This window comes from Schistocerca serialis, chromosome 4 (genome assembly GCF_023864345.2).
Source record: "Schistocerca serialis cubense isolate TAMUIC-IGC-003099 chromosome 4, iqSchSeri2.2, whole genome shotgun sequence".
Taxonomy (NCBI): Eukaryota; Metazoa; Arthropoda; class Insecta; order Orthoptera; family Acrididae; genus Schistocerca; species Schistocerca serialis.
The window spans coordinates 834,545,180-834,562,946 of NC_064641.1; positions in this window are offsets into that span (position 1 = coordinate 834,545,180).

A 17,767-nucleotide genomic window follows, 5' to 3' on the forward strand; every position below is an offset into this window, starting at 1 on the left:
TAGAAAACCATATATTTTGCCGACATCTAAAAGATTTTGAAATGCTTACATTCAGTTTAAATTTCTGCATAGTAGTATTTGACAGTAATAATAGAAATAAATTTCAAACAAATCATATTTTAAACAATCAAAAGTTTTTAAGGTATGGAGGGTAACTAGTGGTAAGTTGGAGATTTGAGTCAGTAGTCTGTATGGCCTTTGGAAGACATGATTGGAACAAATGGCAAAGTATTTTGGCAGTACATGCTATTTGTATGCCCTGTACTATCGATAGCCCACTGCTCAATAATTTAAGACATGTGATTTCAAATAACAGTCCAATTTTTACATTAACTTCATAGAAGTACCTATTTCAATTTATATTCTGCTAAAAAGAAACAAAATGTCATTTCATTAATCCACGTATGTGTTCTTGATTTGTCATCAGTTCTAGCAACACACTCTCACAGCACACTTTATGCTGCTGAAAATATTACTGGATATTTCTGTCTCTGCAGTGATTGATCATTTCCAATTTAAGAGGATTTATATTTATGGAAATGATCTAATCTTTCAATGGTACTTGGAGTTTCTGTTCTAAAGTTTGGCATTGTTTATTCACTACATTAAAGTGAAAGTGTCTCTGAAACAATGATTCATCAAGTTGTTTTTAGTAATTAGCAGCAAATATGTTTGCATTTACAGCTTTATCAAACCTGTAATATTAACAATGTTAAAATAACAAGAACCTCAATGATTAACATGCTTGCCTAGGTGATAGATTTCATCTGCAAAGATAAAGGATCCAGTACCTCACAGGTTTATGAGAACAAGTTGTTGGAAATTACGAAGGCGACACAACCTATGTACTGCCATGTTGTTCAACAAGAGGAATGGCCTAAGATGATGAGACTGATGAGAATAATGAAATCACTGTGCTATAGATTGGTGTTTCGTATTCAACGATGGCAATTTCTCAACATATTTTCACAAGAGATGATTGGAAGAATGAAAATACATCTGGACGATGTATCGGTAATCTATGCAGTTCTTATGTAATACTGAATGATAACATTGTATCTGATGTTTAATACTTTGTCTGCAGTGTTAAAAGTCTCACTTTTAGAAACAAATTATTGCTTGCTTTTTAGAGTAACTTATTGTTAAGATATTTTAGTAAATGCTTAAATCTTTTACTCATAATTGTTAAATGAACATAGACAGTCACTCAAGAGGACTTCATTTCTTAGAAAATACTGAACAAAATAGTAGCCATATTCCACAAAATGTCCATTGAATATAAATGTTTTGGATGTTGGTGAGACAGATGAAATGGTTAAGAATTGGTAGCAGTGGTTGTAGAAGGACAGGAATGCTTGCCCAAAATATCAAATGTTTTAATACCACTCAGGATTTTTTTCTGTCAGTAAAAATTGTAAAGGGTGTAGAGAAGGCAGCTACAATAATAGTACACTCAGTGTTCATTTAAACTTTTGGTTGGCTATTAGGAGTGGAAAGTGCTGGATGAGGGTAAAGGGAGTTCTTTGAAAATCGTGTGGGTACTCACACACCAGTGTAGAACTGTCTTACTGGGACTTAAGACAGACAATGGGCAATGAGTTCAGCATATATGTAAGTTAAAAATTTGATTAGCAGATGAGAATAGAATATTAGAAGCTTGAGACAACATGGTATGAGTAATCAACATGTAGGTCAGCACAACAAAGTCCAGTTCTTGTACCTGTATATTCAACTCCATACCTGTGGCAGCACCCAAAGATTGTATTAGCTCTTATGCAACCACTGATTGAATTTTTATGCCAGTATAACCACCAATCACTTGTCCTTCTGTACTAATGACCAAAACCACCTTCTTAAACAACGAATTTAGATATTTGTATTCTTTCTAATGTTAAAATGCCCTTTCCTCCACCTTCTTCATGTGTTGTTATGAGAATAGTGTCTTTTGTCTCCCATGAATCATGGATCTCGCTGTAGTGGGGTGGATTTGGTGTTTAAATGATACAGGTGTCCTTACTGTAGTTGCTACTAGTAGAGTGTTATCTGTGAAGAGACCAGAATGACATACATTTTGTGAAGAGTACCACCAGTATTTTCTGTAGTTCCAGGGATAACATTCTGAATGATTCACTTATATGGCCTTGTACTATCAGTCAACATGGCCACACTATTTTTCTAATGAGAACAGTTGGATACAAGGTGAAACTACAGCCATTATATTTCCCAAGGCCATGTACCTATACCGTAAGGTTTAATAATGATGACATCCTCTTCAGTAAAATATTCCAGAGATAAAATAGACCTTGACTCAGACCTCCAGGTGAGCACTATGCAGGAGGGTATTGTCATCAGAAGCAATTAATCTAATGTGCTACAGTTTGGAGCATGGAGTGTTAGATCCCTTAATTGCATATTAGGTTAGAAAATTGGATACAAGAGATGGATAGTTTCATAATGAACTATTCCAGGCAAGCTGCAGATACATCAAGCTGGAATAGATGCCCATATTGCATCAGTGACTAAACTATCAGCTATTTATTGCTACACTGGTGTAAGCCTTATAATTTGTATTTGTGTTGAATTTTTTCATGAAATGCTTTTGACAGCTAGACTTAACTGTCCATCTAGCTGTTAAAAGTATTTCATGAAAAAATTCTACACAAATAGAAATTATCAAACAATGGAAAATCCAGGATGGAATGTAACAATACATGGGAAGGAAAATTGCTACTCAGCATATAGTGGAGATGCTGAGTCGCAGAGAGGCACAAGGAAAAGACTCTTACAATTAAAGCTTTTGGCCATTAAGGCCTTTGTCAACAGTAGACACACATATGCAAGCACGCGCCCGCCCACCCACCCACACACCCACCCCCACCCCCACCCACCCACCCACCCACCCACCCACCCACACACACACACACACACACACACATTCTGTCTCTGTCTCTCTCTCTCTCTCTCTCTCTCTCTCTCTCTCTCTCTCCTCTCTCTCTCTCTCTCTCTCTCTCTCTCACCCAAATGCAAATACATGACTGCAGTCTCAGGTAACTGAAACCACACTCGTGTGTATGAATTGTGTTTGTGTGTGTGTGTGTGTGTGTGTGTGTGTGTGTGTGTGTGTGTGTGTGTGTGTGTGTGTGTGTGTATTGTTGATGAAGGCCTTAATGGCCAAAGGCTTTAATTGTGAGAGTCATTTTGTTGTGCCTATCTGCAACTCAGCATCTGGTGTGTCTGGTGTGTCTGGAGTTGTCTACAATTTTGTTCCCTATACTGGCAAGAGAATAACTAATCTTGCAATGATGAGGAAGTATTTGGACTCAGAGGACAAGTTATGATTGCACTTAGTGAAAGTATTCCAAGGGATATTTCTCCCAGAATATACTTTGATACTTCTTTTGCAGCATTGAACTCATAATTTAAAAAATCTAAACATTGATTCCATGGGCACTATAAGGTAGAACTGAATAAAGAACTATTATCTAGAAGATGAAAAGGAGTAACTGAAATGAGGACAAGGCAGTTGTGACTACCGGAAGGACATTCACTCAGACCTCATCTAAGTAGGGTGGGCAGACAAAAAAGTTGTGACACTTGCAAACTCTATAAAAGAGTTTGTCTATGTTATGGCTATTAGGCCATTTCAACCTAAAATAGGTTGACCTGGCCTAATAGCCATAACATATAAGTAACATGCTTATGCAATTGCATTTTTATACTGTGTAATCGGCAGATAATCAAGATACACAACAATTTTGTTAAATAATTTAAAAACATTCTGTATTTTTCAGCTTCAGTTGATAATGGCCTAAGGCCAAAATTGTAATTGTGAAATAAAGGAAGTGTTACAGCCACTGGCATAAATATGATGTCTTTTATAAAGTTCTACATGACTGTGGAATCCAGGCATAAAAAGTTAATTACTTGCAAACTCATTTTGTGGTGTCCAACCACTCTAACAGTAAAACATTTTAACAGTATGAAAAACAGAAGAATTGATGTGCTCTGTTCCATACTGTTTGCCACTGTTTCCTTCCACATTCTTCCTTAATCTGAAAGTATGCTCCATCTCTAATGATCTCATTGCCGATGTGAAAGTACCAATGCTATTATGAGCACACCTCAGTATTTAATTTAAAATCTTCAGTTCAGCTTGTGGGTGTTGCCCCTCTTTAAGATAATAGTTTTTCCATTTAAACATTCTGGCATTCAGTTTTAGCAATATCAGGACATTTTAGCAACGTTCTTGTTGGTGTGGCCGAGCAGTTCTAGGCACTACAGTCTGAAACCGTGCAATCGCTACGGTCACAGGTTCAAATTCTGCCTTGGGCATGGATGTGTGTGGTGTCCTTAGGTTAGTTAGGTTTAAGTAGTTCTAAGTTCTAGGGGACTGATGACCTCAGATGTTAAGTCCCATAGTGCTGAGAGCCATTTTAGAATTAACATTACAAATACTCATCCAATGCTTCCATTAATGTGGCTTCTGTCACCCACACTAAATAACATCTTAACAACACAATGCATGCACTTCATTATTGGAATTTTATGACTTTACAATTAATGATTTTTAAGTTTGTGAAAATCAAGCAAGTATTATTAATTAGTTAATTTTGTACTAATAATCCCATCAGTTGTATATAGATATTTTGTAAAATTGCATGAAATTATATTTTTAGTAATGTACTGTAGTAATTTTAAAAATGTAGCTAATTTACAATGTCTAAAGGAATGCTGACCATATTTTGTAATATTTATACAAAATACCTTTCACTGAACATTGGCTTTTTACAGGATTAAATACTAGCAAATTGTATGTCTTTGTAATGGTCATATGTCTTCAATATTGTTTAATTTCATAATGACATTAATAGTACAAATTGAAATTTCTTTTATGTGGTTTCTTGGAAACATGGTTGTCAACACTATAATAGATAGTTATGTTAATAACATTGAATGTTGTAATCTAGTAATGTTTATAATGTGTGCCATTGGTACTGTATTCTTGAGTTGGTGTGGTAATGATGTATTTAGAATATGTCATCTCACCCTGTTACATTGTAGACGGGTTCAAACGGCTCTATGAACTATGGGACTTAACATCAGAGGTTATCAGTCCCATAGACAGAACCACTTAAACCTAACTAACCTAAGGACATCACACACATCCATGCCCAAGGAAGGATTCGAACCTGCAACCACAGCAGTAGTGCGGTTCGGGACTGAAGGGCCTAGAACCACTCGGCCACAGCAGCCGGCTGTAGATGGGTTGTGAAACACTAATATTCCTTCCTTTTCTTTTTCTTTTATGTTTTACTTTAATATGAAAAATGTTGCCCATTTTTGCCCATCTTTGAATCCCTGTGACATGAATTAGCTTTAAACAGTGAATTTTTTGTGTACTGAGGGAGAGGAATAAGGTAGTATGGGCACAAATATGATTCAAATCATATGTTTCTGGCCTCAGTGAGCCACCTACCCATTACAAAATATTTGTTACTAGCTGTTTTCATTATTGAGTGTCTGATCGACCAATTCCACTGTGCAGCAAGCCAGTGAAAGGGAAGTATGTGTCTAACAATAGGATGAATGTAGGTACACTTCATTTCTAAACATTATTGGCATTTGATTAATTGCTTACATGGAGGACCTACATGACAGCCTTGTCAGTCATTTGAACAAAATATTACCAGTATTTACCACTAATACTTTTGTTTTAGCACTCTACATGATCCTAAACTACCAGCTAATGTTAATCCAGTCTTAAATTATAATTATGATGTGCCTTAAGAAGCCCAGACATCCAACAACAAACAGAGACTATGCCCATTAACCTCAGCATATGGCTTCCAAACTCAGGAGCTAATACCAATGTTTTCTACTATTGCCACTCAATCCAGTTACTTTACACGTATAATTTAAGCACTGTTCTTAATCTTCCCACCATAATTACACAATAAAGCAGTAACATAAAGGCAAAATACTTGCAGATGAATGCTTGGTTAGTAATATAAATGTTTATCCAGTAGTGAATGGCCCCTGTGACAACTAGCCATTCTAACTTATCTGATTTCAATGAAATGGCATTATGAAAACAATTAGAAGAAAATTAATGAATAGACAACAGTAATTTTCACAGCAGCCTTACAGGAAGATGACTGGAAGAATGTGTGTTATGTGACAGGAAAAGGAAATTATATGAAGCTTGTGGGGACAAAACATGAGGTGCAAACCAATTTCATGTTATAAGAAGTACTGTGATTAAAAATTTAAAAAAACCTCAGTATAATATCAGAAGTTAATAACTTGGACAGTGAAGTTAAATGTTGATGGGCAACTGCATGCGTTGTCATTTGGAGTCACATACCTTGTAAAAATTCTTTGCCCACTTTGGTACACGAAACTGAACGTGTTGTGTGGGACAAACAACACAAAAACTGGACAGTGGCTGATTGGAACTGTGCAGTGTGGTCCACACAGTTTTGCCTCCCTTCAAGATGATACAAACCACTGAATGCTCCAGCACTCTAATAAGACATTTAACCCAAAATTTGTGGAGGGTGTAGCTGAGGCTGAAAGTTTTTCATACCATGACTTAGGCCCAGTCATTCAGGATTCTGTGAATCAGAATGTTTATTTGAACATTTTTGGTGATTCAGTGTTGCCCAGCTTCTACATCTTAATTGTGAATACGCTGGGAGGCTGCTTTTCAGGACTACAATAGTCATGTTCATAGAGCTGCACACATATGTTCCTGGTTTGATGAACATTCAGACACCCTGTCATACCTTGACTGCCTCCTAAACCACCCAATCTTAATCTTATAGAAAATGCCTATGACTTTTTGGAACAGCAAGTGAAACACAACAATCACCATCCAACAGTGAATTTATACCACCCCTTCAATCATGTAAATCATATAGCTACATTGTCTATATGTATTTTTTTGCATTAGTTTGTCTGTTATATTTTAACTCAGTTTCTGATATACCTTCCTGTCACTGGTTCCACTGATTAGGATTGTTGAGTCTGCAGTTGGTACAAAGTGGCCTGACTAACTATGAACACTCAAAATATTTAGTACATGAATAAAACATCATCACTTATATTTACAATATACACATAAAATGAAATATATATAACACTGAAGATCTGAGTCTGTCCCTGTAATGTCTATCAATCATAGCTCACTGAATAATAGCTTTGAATATGGTCTGAAGATTAGTAGTGTTGTTCACTGTTTATTATGTCTCACTGAGGGTCTTCTGAGATCCAACGGCAAAACTCAGTGAGCAGCATCTTACGAAGACATGTGGATGGATACTTTGGGACTTATTGGGTGGAAGCAAAGGTGGAGTTCTCTGGTGGCATCCATAGCACCACCTACAAGAATACAATAGTCCCTATAATTATCATCACTCATGGTGGCTCTAGCTGGCACCCTATCTATGAGTTCCATCTTCTGCTGGGGTGTGGACAGCATGCTGTTTGCGGTCAATATATTGTCGATACCATGTCCCTTTCTCATCCACATACCCCCAAAATTATGCACCATTGTTGTGTAGTGTGGGTATGGATGATAATCTGAAGGAAGTCTGTGCTGTAGTGCAGCAGGCAGAATTAGATCCAGTGCAATGGCAAATAGTGCCAACCATCAGCAAAATCTGCCATAAAACCAGAGGTAGGATGTCCACCTAGCAGCACAGGTGGGTCCTGCAGTGGTGCTGCTGGAGTGCGTAGCATTGGTGCTGCTCAGGAAGGTGAAGACTGTAAGTCTGATGCAGGTTCAGTGACCATTACTCACATTATGTGAACAGTGATGGATGCAGCAGCTGCTGCAGCCCTCATCATGTGAGGTCAGGGGTCAACATCCATGGAAGAGTCACCTATTGATCCATGCAGCCAAATGTCAGGCACCAGTAAAGCCTGCTCAGAGGCAGCAGTCTGGGATGCAGGCAACATGTCAAAAAATGAAAATATACAGCAGCAATAAACTAAAAAATTAAGTCCATCATTGGGTTCCTGTTTCATTGTAAATCGCATAGTGAGCTCCACCAGTCATATTAGTGACAATTCAGGTGTGGCATTTGTTATACACATAATAGAAATCTTTCCCATTCATAACTTTATTATAAATATTGTGTCTGAAGTATAGTCCTGAGGATGAAATAAATACAGTAAAGTCTGCTAGCAAAGTGTTGTAAAAAGCATAGTGCAAAAGGTGCTGAGAAACAGCAACAAAGTATTTCTCCCTGAATTTGAATCATTAAGGCTGGACATCTGAGCCTTGAAAGGGCAAACAAAATGCTTGGCTTCACTATTGAACTGAGGAAAGAATGGAGCCATCTGGATATGGTGAATTCCATTTTGTTGGCTGAAGTGGTTAAATTCCAATAGCGATAACTGAGGACCAAAATGATTGCTTGAAGCCAACCTTCTAAACAAAAGACAGTAGTGAGCACATTGATAGTGCTAACACTGGTTGGGTTGCCAGATTTATAGGAATGACAAATGGATATTTACTGTATGCATCAATGGTAATTAGCCACCATGTGTTCCAGAAAGGACCAGCAAAATCTGTATGGACGCAATGCCAAGAACCATCAGTTTGGGGTCATTTAAAAAGTTCTTGGAATAAGGTTCAAGGCTGTTCACACATGTGTGACAGTGGGCAGTCAACTGTTCAGTCTATATAAGTCTGCAGGCTTTTGTGGCCATTGTCACTGAATTTAAAATCTTCTAGGTTATTAGGCCGCATCACGTTTCTTCTAAAATGATCGACATTTCGACCCCTCTGCTGGGATCTTCCTCAGGATCTTCTGGCGTCCACTACTGCTAGAACACTGCTAGAGCACAGAAGATCCTGAGGAAGATCCCAGCAGAGGGGTCGAAACGTCGATCATTTTAGAAGAAACATGACGTGGCCTAATAACCCAGAAGATTTTAACTTCAACTGTTCAGTCTGCCCGCCAAGACCAAGCCATGTGCAATGCTGGCATGCTAACCATTCTCCAGTGTCCTCTATGTGAAAGTGACAAAACATTTTGCTGCAAGAATGTGGGAATCAGGACCCTTGTTTGCCCATTAGGAGTATGCAATAAAATCACACCATTCTGGAGAGAAAGGCTGATGTGCTGTGCATGATATTTTCATACTAGTGCATCTGAAATTGAATTTTGGTTATGAGGTCAAACTATCGGAATGCAGTACTTGAGCAGTTGTAGCAAGTAATCCCACACAGTTCCTTCTATGATCCATCAATAATCAGTGGGAAAAGCTTGTAGGGATTGTGAATCAGACTGATCAATTTGTAGACAAAAACTTCTGATGCATCAAATTCTGGATCATAGTCCATTGGTAAGTGAAACAGAGCGTCTGCATTTGCATACTGTGTTGTAGGACAATAAATAATTTCATATTTGTGATTCATAAGAATTAATAACCTCTGCTGTACCTTCTGCTCTGAACGATCAGATAAATATGTCACTGAATGAAAGAGCACAGTTAATGGCTTATGATAAATCATGAGAAAAAATTTTCTGCCTTACATATACTGATGGAGTTTTGTAATGTTGTGTATTATGGTTAAAGGTTCTATTCTGAACTTACTGTAGTTGACTTGTGTCTTATTCAACATTTTAGATGCAAATGCAATGGGTTGTTCAGTGTTCTCAACCTCGTGACTTAAAACTGCCCCAATTCCATGTGATGATGCATCAACTGCAAGACCTATCACTTTGTGCAGATCATAAGTAATAAGACATAGCTGACTGAGCAATGTATTTTTCAGCCTTTGAAATGGTCTTTGCATTCTCCAGTCCATTGGAAAGGGCTGTTTTTACGCCAGAAGTGATGCAAAAGCGCAACAATTTATGCTGGGTGTGGAATGAATCTAATGCAATAATTAACTTTTCTAAGAATTGCCCATAACTCCAATAAATTTTCAGGACATAGTAATTCCTGGATGGCCTCTATATGCTTGGTCAAGGCTCTCAATGAGATGTCCTAACTATTCAATTTCTGTGTTGTAGAATGAACATTTCTGCAGATTGCACTTGAGTCTTGTGTCATTTAAAATCTGAAAAAAAGAGACTCCAAATTTTTGTGATGCTGTTCTGGTGTTTATTTGGGGGGGGGGGGGGGGGTGATCTCATCCAAATAATTTGAGCAGAATAGAACTTTCAATGTCACGTTTTTGAGAAAATGTTACAACAGCACAGAAGCAGATGTTATTCCAAAGGGTAGGTGCTAGTACTGATACAAGCTGATTTGTATGTTGACCATCAGAAATTTCTTCCTTTTATCATCCAAGGAAATTAAGGGTAAGCATATGCTAAATCTGTTTTGGAAATGAATAACTATTTAAGCATTAGCTGTCACTTCTCAGTCTGACAGAGTCAAATTTCCTTATTTGATTTTCTTGCAATTACTAGAGGACATACCCCTTGGTTTAGGGTTTAAAGACACCAATTTGTTACAATCTGTTGAGTTCAGAAGCGACTCAAACAATAATAATTTTTAGGTACTGGATGTGCTCTTTTGTATAGCATTATCTTTGAGTGTTAAGTGTGCTTGGAAATTCTTTGAATGTAAAATGGCCCTACTGTTATGTTCCAAAGCCTCTTTTTGTACACTGACATTGTAATACCTTTTGACTTTTATCTTGCTGTTCATTTAATGGGTGTAACTCAGGTTGTCAAAATATATATTAAATGATTTCATTTAAACCTTGTTGCACTTAGTCAAACAGTTATAATGTGTGCTAATATTTAACTGATGTATGTGATACCACTTTCCATTTTTAACAAACTTATTTACACACTGACATACACATACTAAGCATCAGAAAATTTGACACAGGACTGACCTCCCATAGTTAACAACACTTCTGCTTATGTAACATACAACAATTACAAATGTTTTCTCCATATTCTGGAAATGGTACATAATTAAACAAACAATAGAAATTCATGAATTTTGTGAAGTTTGTTTTGATGAATTGTAGCAACAAGTCCCAGATGATCAGTAATTTGATATAAACACATTTTTACATCAAAACTTTATGAAATATCTTCTGTAAACAGCTACATTGGATTATTTGTTAGTTACATTCTAATTACTTTACAGTACATTTGCATGAACTGGATGAGATTTTCTCAGTAAGTTGACTCATTAATTCTAAACATTCATCTGATATTAATATTATAAGTTAAAACATTGACAAGCCAGACTGAAATGGTACTGCAGTCTTTACTTAACCTGATATTGATCTCTATTTAATGTATTGTTCCATTCTGCTACATTACATGTGTCCCTATTTGCCAATGAACATATGTACATGTTTTTCACACAATTCTCTGGCATTAGGAACTTGAGTGTCAATAGCATGCACATTATCTTGAATATCTAAACCAAACAAATCAAATCATCCATACCAGAAATATTGGATTAGCACCAGACTGGACTACCATAAATGTTACTCATGTAGCCATACTTTTGTACTTTGCATGTAAAGGGCATGTCCCAGGAACAGACTCTTTTCCCATTGTAAGCCATGAGGCATAGTGCAGCTTCTGTAGCTTAGGGTGTCCCAGTTGCTCGTATGTACTCTGATTAATTAATGGGGCTGAAGTGCCAGACTCAGGCTGAAATGGTACAGCTTGATTGCAAATCTGTAAAGACATGAACAGTTTGTTATTAGTCCTCTGATTATGAATGCCAGTTCTGGGTTTCAGGACACTGCCTTTGTCTGAGTTTTGCTCATCTGCTGTGCTGAGCTAAATAAATAGTTTTGCACTTTTCATGTAGCTTTGCAGTTTTTGTGCTTGTGTTTAAGTGTACTTTTGGTATTGCTATGAGGAACACATTAGGATTCAGAACATGAAATCATATTGTTTAACATTTTCTCAGATGTAGATTTACAGCAGACAGATTATTTTATGGCTGTGTCACGGGCACACTTTCTGTCTGTGTCCTGACTTATGGCAGCATTGGCATTCTGCTTGGCAGAAAATGCAGTGTTTGCAGTTATGTGTTACACAGCTGTTAACACAAGACTTTGGAGTGCATGCACTTGCAGGGAACCTGGTTGTATGACATGTACACTGCCTACATTGATGCGTGTGGTTGTGGTCAACATGTGCCATGCAAGGCTGGATCCACTTAGAAATTTCAGTGGTCAATGTTGCAAGAACAAGCACATGGAACTCTCATTCCATGAAGTCCTGTACTTCCTGAGCTTTGATCACTTTCAGTAATCATTGATATTAGGATTGCAATGCTTTAACACTTCTGTCAGATTACATTGTCAGGAATGTTCTGAATAACTGCACCATGAAGCATTTCAACTTTAAATAAGGGCCCAGAAGTGCAATTAAATTTACAACTCCTAGCCATGCCCTTGAGTTCAGCCTTGTAAAATTATTGTTGTAATGATGCATATGAAAGAATTAAAAACAAGCAATAGCTACATCGATGTGAGATTCAAAAAACTCGCAGAGTTTTGTAATAACTTCCTCATAGAGTATGGTTTTGGGTACTACTTCCAGGGACAATCTGAGACAGTTTAGAAATAAATTTCGATAACCACCCATGGACAGGGGGTGGGAGGGGGGGGGGGGCAAAGCAAGTGGATTCTTTCTATTTGTTATGTTTTTCTTCTCCCAAAAATACCCAAATTTTTTACTTATTTTCAGTATATTTACTAGGTGACATGTAGCATTTACCTGGAAATCTCAAGTTCTTGTTTAGACCAAATTTTACTTAAATTTGTTGTTCTCATGTAAAGGGTTCTGTTTTCATTTGTGTGATTAGTTTCCTTTAGGACACTGTTAATTAAAAGTTACAGTTAATTGAACTTAGCATTACTGTTTGCTACATGGGAAAAACCATGAGTAACCTACCTCATCTGAAAGTTAAGCATTCCAATTTTTCTGTAAAGTATTTTAAATTAGCTGCAACAAATGATCTTATATAATAAGCTATTGGTTATTGCCTATTCTTGTTTGAGATTTCTCCAAAACCACTGTTAAATTCTTTAATTTGACTACATAATTTTGTTACTTTAATTTTTCTGTACAAAAAGGTATAATATTGATTAATTCACTAATTAATAATTTTGTGTAATTCTCTTTGATTTGCCGTGTGTCATCTGTTCTTGTAAATGTGAGGACTTACAATGTAGAAGGAAAAAAGTGTCAATATATTTTTATAACTTTTAACCTGCTACATATTGTGTATTCCAAAATTCTGTCAGTTTTTATAGGTAATCAAAAACAGTAAATTCCAGCTTAGACATATTTCAGAGCATTAGGTCTGTGCACTTTTCACAATATCAGTTTGTTCTTATGCCAGTCTGTAAGTAGTCAGACATCACTCAAAATAGCCAATCCACTCTGACGGTAAATGCTCATTGTTGACTCATACCAGTGTTATGTGCATTACATAAGTGAAACTATAGATACCAGCAACTGTGAAAGTAAAGAACTTCTATGTTGAATTACTTATGGGTGATATCTTTGATATAAATTAATGGACTTCTTTTTATTGAACTGTGATATGATCAGAAAGTACTGTGAACTATCACTGACATCAGAGTGAATTATTGTCGAATTTAGTGATTCATATTCTCAACTATGTCAAATGAACCACTGAACTATAATCATCTTTAAAAAGTTTCTATAGGACTGTGCTAAATTTGAACTGTGTTGTGATAAATGGGAACTTAATATTTTTGTGTAAATATAGTGCCACAGTGGAACAAGTTACTACCCACTGCTGCCCTGTAGACTTTCACTAATGGTCCCTGGAATTAATAACTGAACTTCACTAGTACAGCTATCTTTGATGTTGTAATGTATCAGTACTGTGCTCCTTACTTATCACTGGCTTGTAGAACTTTTGAAGCCATATGCAACTTTTCTCTGAGGGAGCATTGTGTTGCTATATAATGGCAACAAGGCCCCAGCAGTGGTGGTCATTCATCATGGTGTGCAGTAGGGTCATTGTTGGGCTTCAATGTGCAGCAGTTGTGTGCAGCCAGGTCTCAGGCAAATAGTATGAAGAATTTGCTAGAAAGATAGAGTGGAAAGTATTACATTGCATTATAGAAGAAAAGTGTTTCAGTAATTTTGGGGAAAGGCATGTAGGATTAATTATGTGATTTATAGTTGAAACAGTGTAATGTTTGTGAATCATTAATTGCTCTGGAGGAACATATTGCCTGTAAAACATGAAAATGCTTGTGTGATCAGTAATTACACGTTTCATTGATGTGGAAATGCAGCTTAGTAAAGTTACTCCATCAATATGAGTGTGAAACACAAGAACTTAAGCATTGTTATGAAAGTGTGTTATGTGCTAAAGAGATATTAAAACAAAGTAATTTGACTTGTACTGTTATTATTTCAATGTGACAGTTCCCATTTTCCACTGAGTAAAATTTTAAAAAGTATGAGATAAACGAAGTTGTATTAGACACTTGGTCAGGTTAATTTCACAATGAAGCATTTTCTCTATGTGCTGTTCCCATACTTGAATCTGATCGTCTGACAGCCACAAAAAGTAATCTAAAAAAATAAAACATAGAGACATTAGTGGAGCTTTACACAAATCAAGAGAAAATTGTGGAGGAATCTAGAAAGGCAATAAATAATCTAGGGAAATTAAAGAGAAAACTACAAAAGAAAAACAATGAAAGTAAAGAGGAATAACTAAAGAATTTAAAAGAATGGAAAGATAGAATAGAGTCAATGGTTAAGGAGAGTCAAGAGAAAATAGTGAAGATATTTGAAGAGGGACAAGGAGAGGAACACAGACATATGTGAAGATATGCAGAATATGCCTATTCTGTCAGAATGTTTGTTACCTGTGAAATCACAATTAGAACCCAATCACCTGTGAAGCATGCTGAAAAGTAGTGTGTTCAAATTTTTTATATGAAAACTCTTCAAGCTTTTAAAATAAAACAAATATTATTAACATTCTACATGGAAAAACTGGTAGAAGCCGACCTCGGCGAAGATCAGTTTGGATTCTGCAGAAATGTTGGAACACGTGAGGCAATACTGACCCTACGACTTATCTTAGAAAATAGATTAAGGAAAGGCAAACCTACATTTCTAGCATTTGTAGACTTACAGAAAGCTTTTGACAGTGTTGACTGGAATACTCTCTTTCAAATTCTAAAGGTGGCAGGGGTAAAATACAGGGAGCGAAAGGCTATTTACAATTTGTACAGAAACCAGACGGCAGTTATAAGAGTCGAGAGGCATGAAACGGAAGCAGTGGTTGGGAAGGGAGTGAGACAGGGTTGTAGCCTGTCCCTGATGTTATTCAATCTGTATATTGAGCAAGCAGTAAAGGAAACAAAAGAAAAATTCAGAGTAGGTATTAAAGTCCATGGAGAAGAAATAAAAACGCTGAGGTTCGCCGATGACATAATTCTGTCAGAAACAGCAAAGGACTTGGAAGAGTAGTTGAACGGAATGGACAGTGTTTTGAAAGGAGGATATAAGATGAAAATCAACAAAAGCAAAACGAGGATAATGGAATGTAGTCGAATTAAGTCAAGTGATGCTGAGGGAATTAGATTAGGAAATGAGACACTTAAAGTAGTAAAGGAGTTTTGCTATTTGAGGAGCAAAATAACTGATGATGGTCGAAGTAGAGAGGATATAAAATGTAGACTGGCAATAGCAAGGAAAGCGTTTCTGAAGAAGAGAAATTTGTTAACATCGAGTATAGATTTAAGTGTCAGGAAGTCGTTTCTGAAAGTATTTGTACGGAGTGTAGCCATGTATGGAAGTGAAACATGGATGATAAATACACTCCTGGAAGTGGAAAAAAGAACACATTGACACCGGTGTGTCAGACCCACCATATTTGCTCCGGACACTGCGAGGGGGCTGTACAAGCAATGATCACACGCACGGCACAGCGGACACACCAGGAACCGCGGTGTTGGCCGTCGAATGGCGCTAGCTGCGCAGCATTTGTGCACCGCCGCCGTCAGTGTCAGCCAGTTTGCCGTGGCATATGGAGCTCCATCGCAGTCTTTAACACTGGTAGCATGCCGCGACAGCATGGACGTGAACCGTATGTGCAGTTGACGAACTTTGAGCGAGGGCGTATAGTGGGCATGCGGGAGGCCGGGTGGACGTACCGCCGAATTGCTCAACACGTGGGGCGTGAGGTCTCCACAGTACATCGATGTCGCCAGTGGTCGGCGGAAGGTGCACGTGCCCGTCGACCTGGGACCGGACCGCAGCGACGCACGGATGCACGCCAAGACCGTAGGATCCTACGCAGTGCCGTAGGGGACTGCACCGCCACTTCCCAGCAAATTAGGGACACTGTTGCTCCTGGGGTATCGGCGAGGACCATTCGCAACCGTCTCCATGAAGCTGGGCTACGGTCCCGCACACCGTTAGGCCGTCTTCCGCTCACGCCCCAACATCGTGCAGCCCGCCTCCAGTGGTGTCGCGACAGGCGTGAATGGAGGGACGAATGGAGATGTGTCGTCTTCAGCGATGAGAGTCGCTTCTGCCTTGGTGCCAATGATGGTCGTATGCGTGTTTGGCGCCGTGCAGGTGAGCGCCACAATCAGGACTGCATACGACTGAGGCACACAGGGCCAACACCCGGCATCATGGTGTGGGGAGCCGTCTCCTACACTGGCCGTACACCACTGGTAATCGTCGAGGGGACACTGAATAGTGCACGGTACATCCAAACCATCATCGAACCCATCGTTCTACCATTCCTAGACCGGCAAGGGAACTTGCTGTTCCAACAGGACAATGCACGTCCGCATGTATCCCATGCCACCCAACGTGCTCTAGAAGGTGTAAGTCAACCACCCTGGCCAGCAAGATCTCCGGATCTGTCCCCCATTGAGCATGTTTGGGACTGGATGAAGCGTCGTCTCACGCGGTCTGCACGTCCAGCACGAACGCTGGTCCAACTGAGGCGCCAGGTGGAAATGGCATGGCAAGCCATTCCACAGGACTACATCCAGCATCTCTACGATCATCTCCATGGGAGAATAGCAGCCTGCATTGCTGCGAAAGGTGGATATACACTGTACTAGTGCTGACATTGTGCATGCTCTGTTGCCTGTGTCTATGTGCCTGTGGTTCTGTCAGTGTGATCATGTGATGTATCTGACCCCAGGAATGTGTCAATAAAGTTTCCCCTTCCTGGGACAATGAATTCACGGTGTTCTTATTTCAATTTCCAGGAGTGTAGTTTAGACAAGAAGAGAATAGAAGCTTTCAAAATGTGGTGCTACAGAAGAATGCTGAAGATTAGATGGGTAGATCACATAACTAATGAGAAGGTATTGAATAGAATTGGGGAGAAGAGGAGTTTGTGGCACGACTTGACAAGAAGAAGGGACCGGTTGGTAGGACATGTTCTGTGGCATCAAGGGATCACAAATTCAGCATTGGAGGGCAGTGTGGAGGGTAAAAATCGTAGAGGGAGACCAAGAGATGAATACACTAAGCAGAATCAGAAGGATGTAGGTTGCAGTAAGTACTGGGAGATGAAGAAGCTTGCACAGGTTAGAGTAGCATGGAGAGCTGCATCAAACCAGTCTCAGGACCGAAGACAACAACAACAGCAACATCTTTATTCTTTATGTCTACACATTTATTTCTTAGCACACTCACCCTCACAATGAACACATTTCTCCCAACAAAGGACCAGTTTGTTGATGCTATCACTGTAGAATGTTTGATTTTGTTGATGTAGTCACAACCTCACCTAT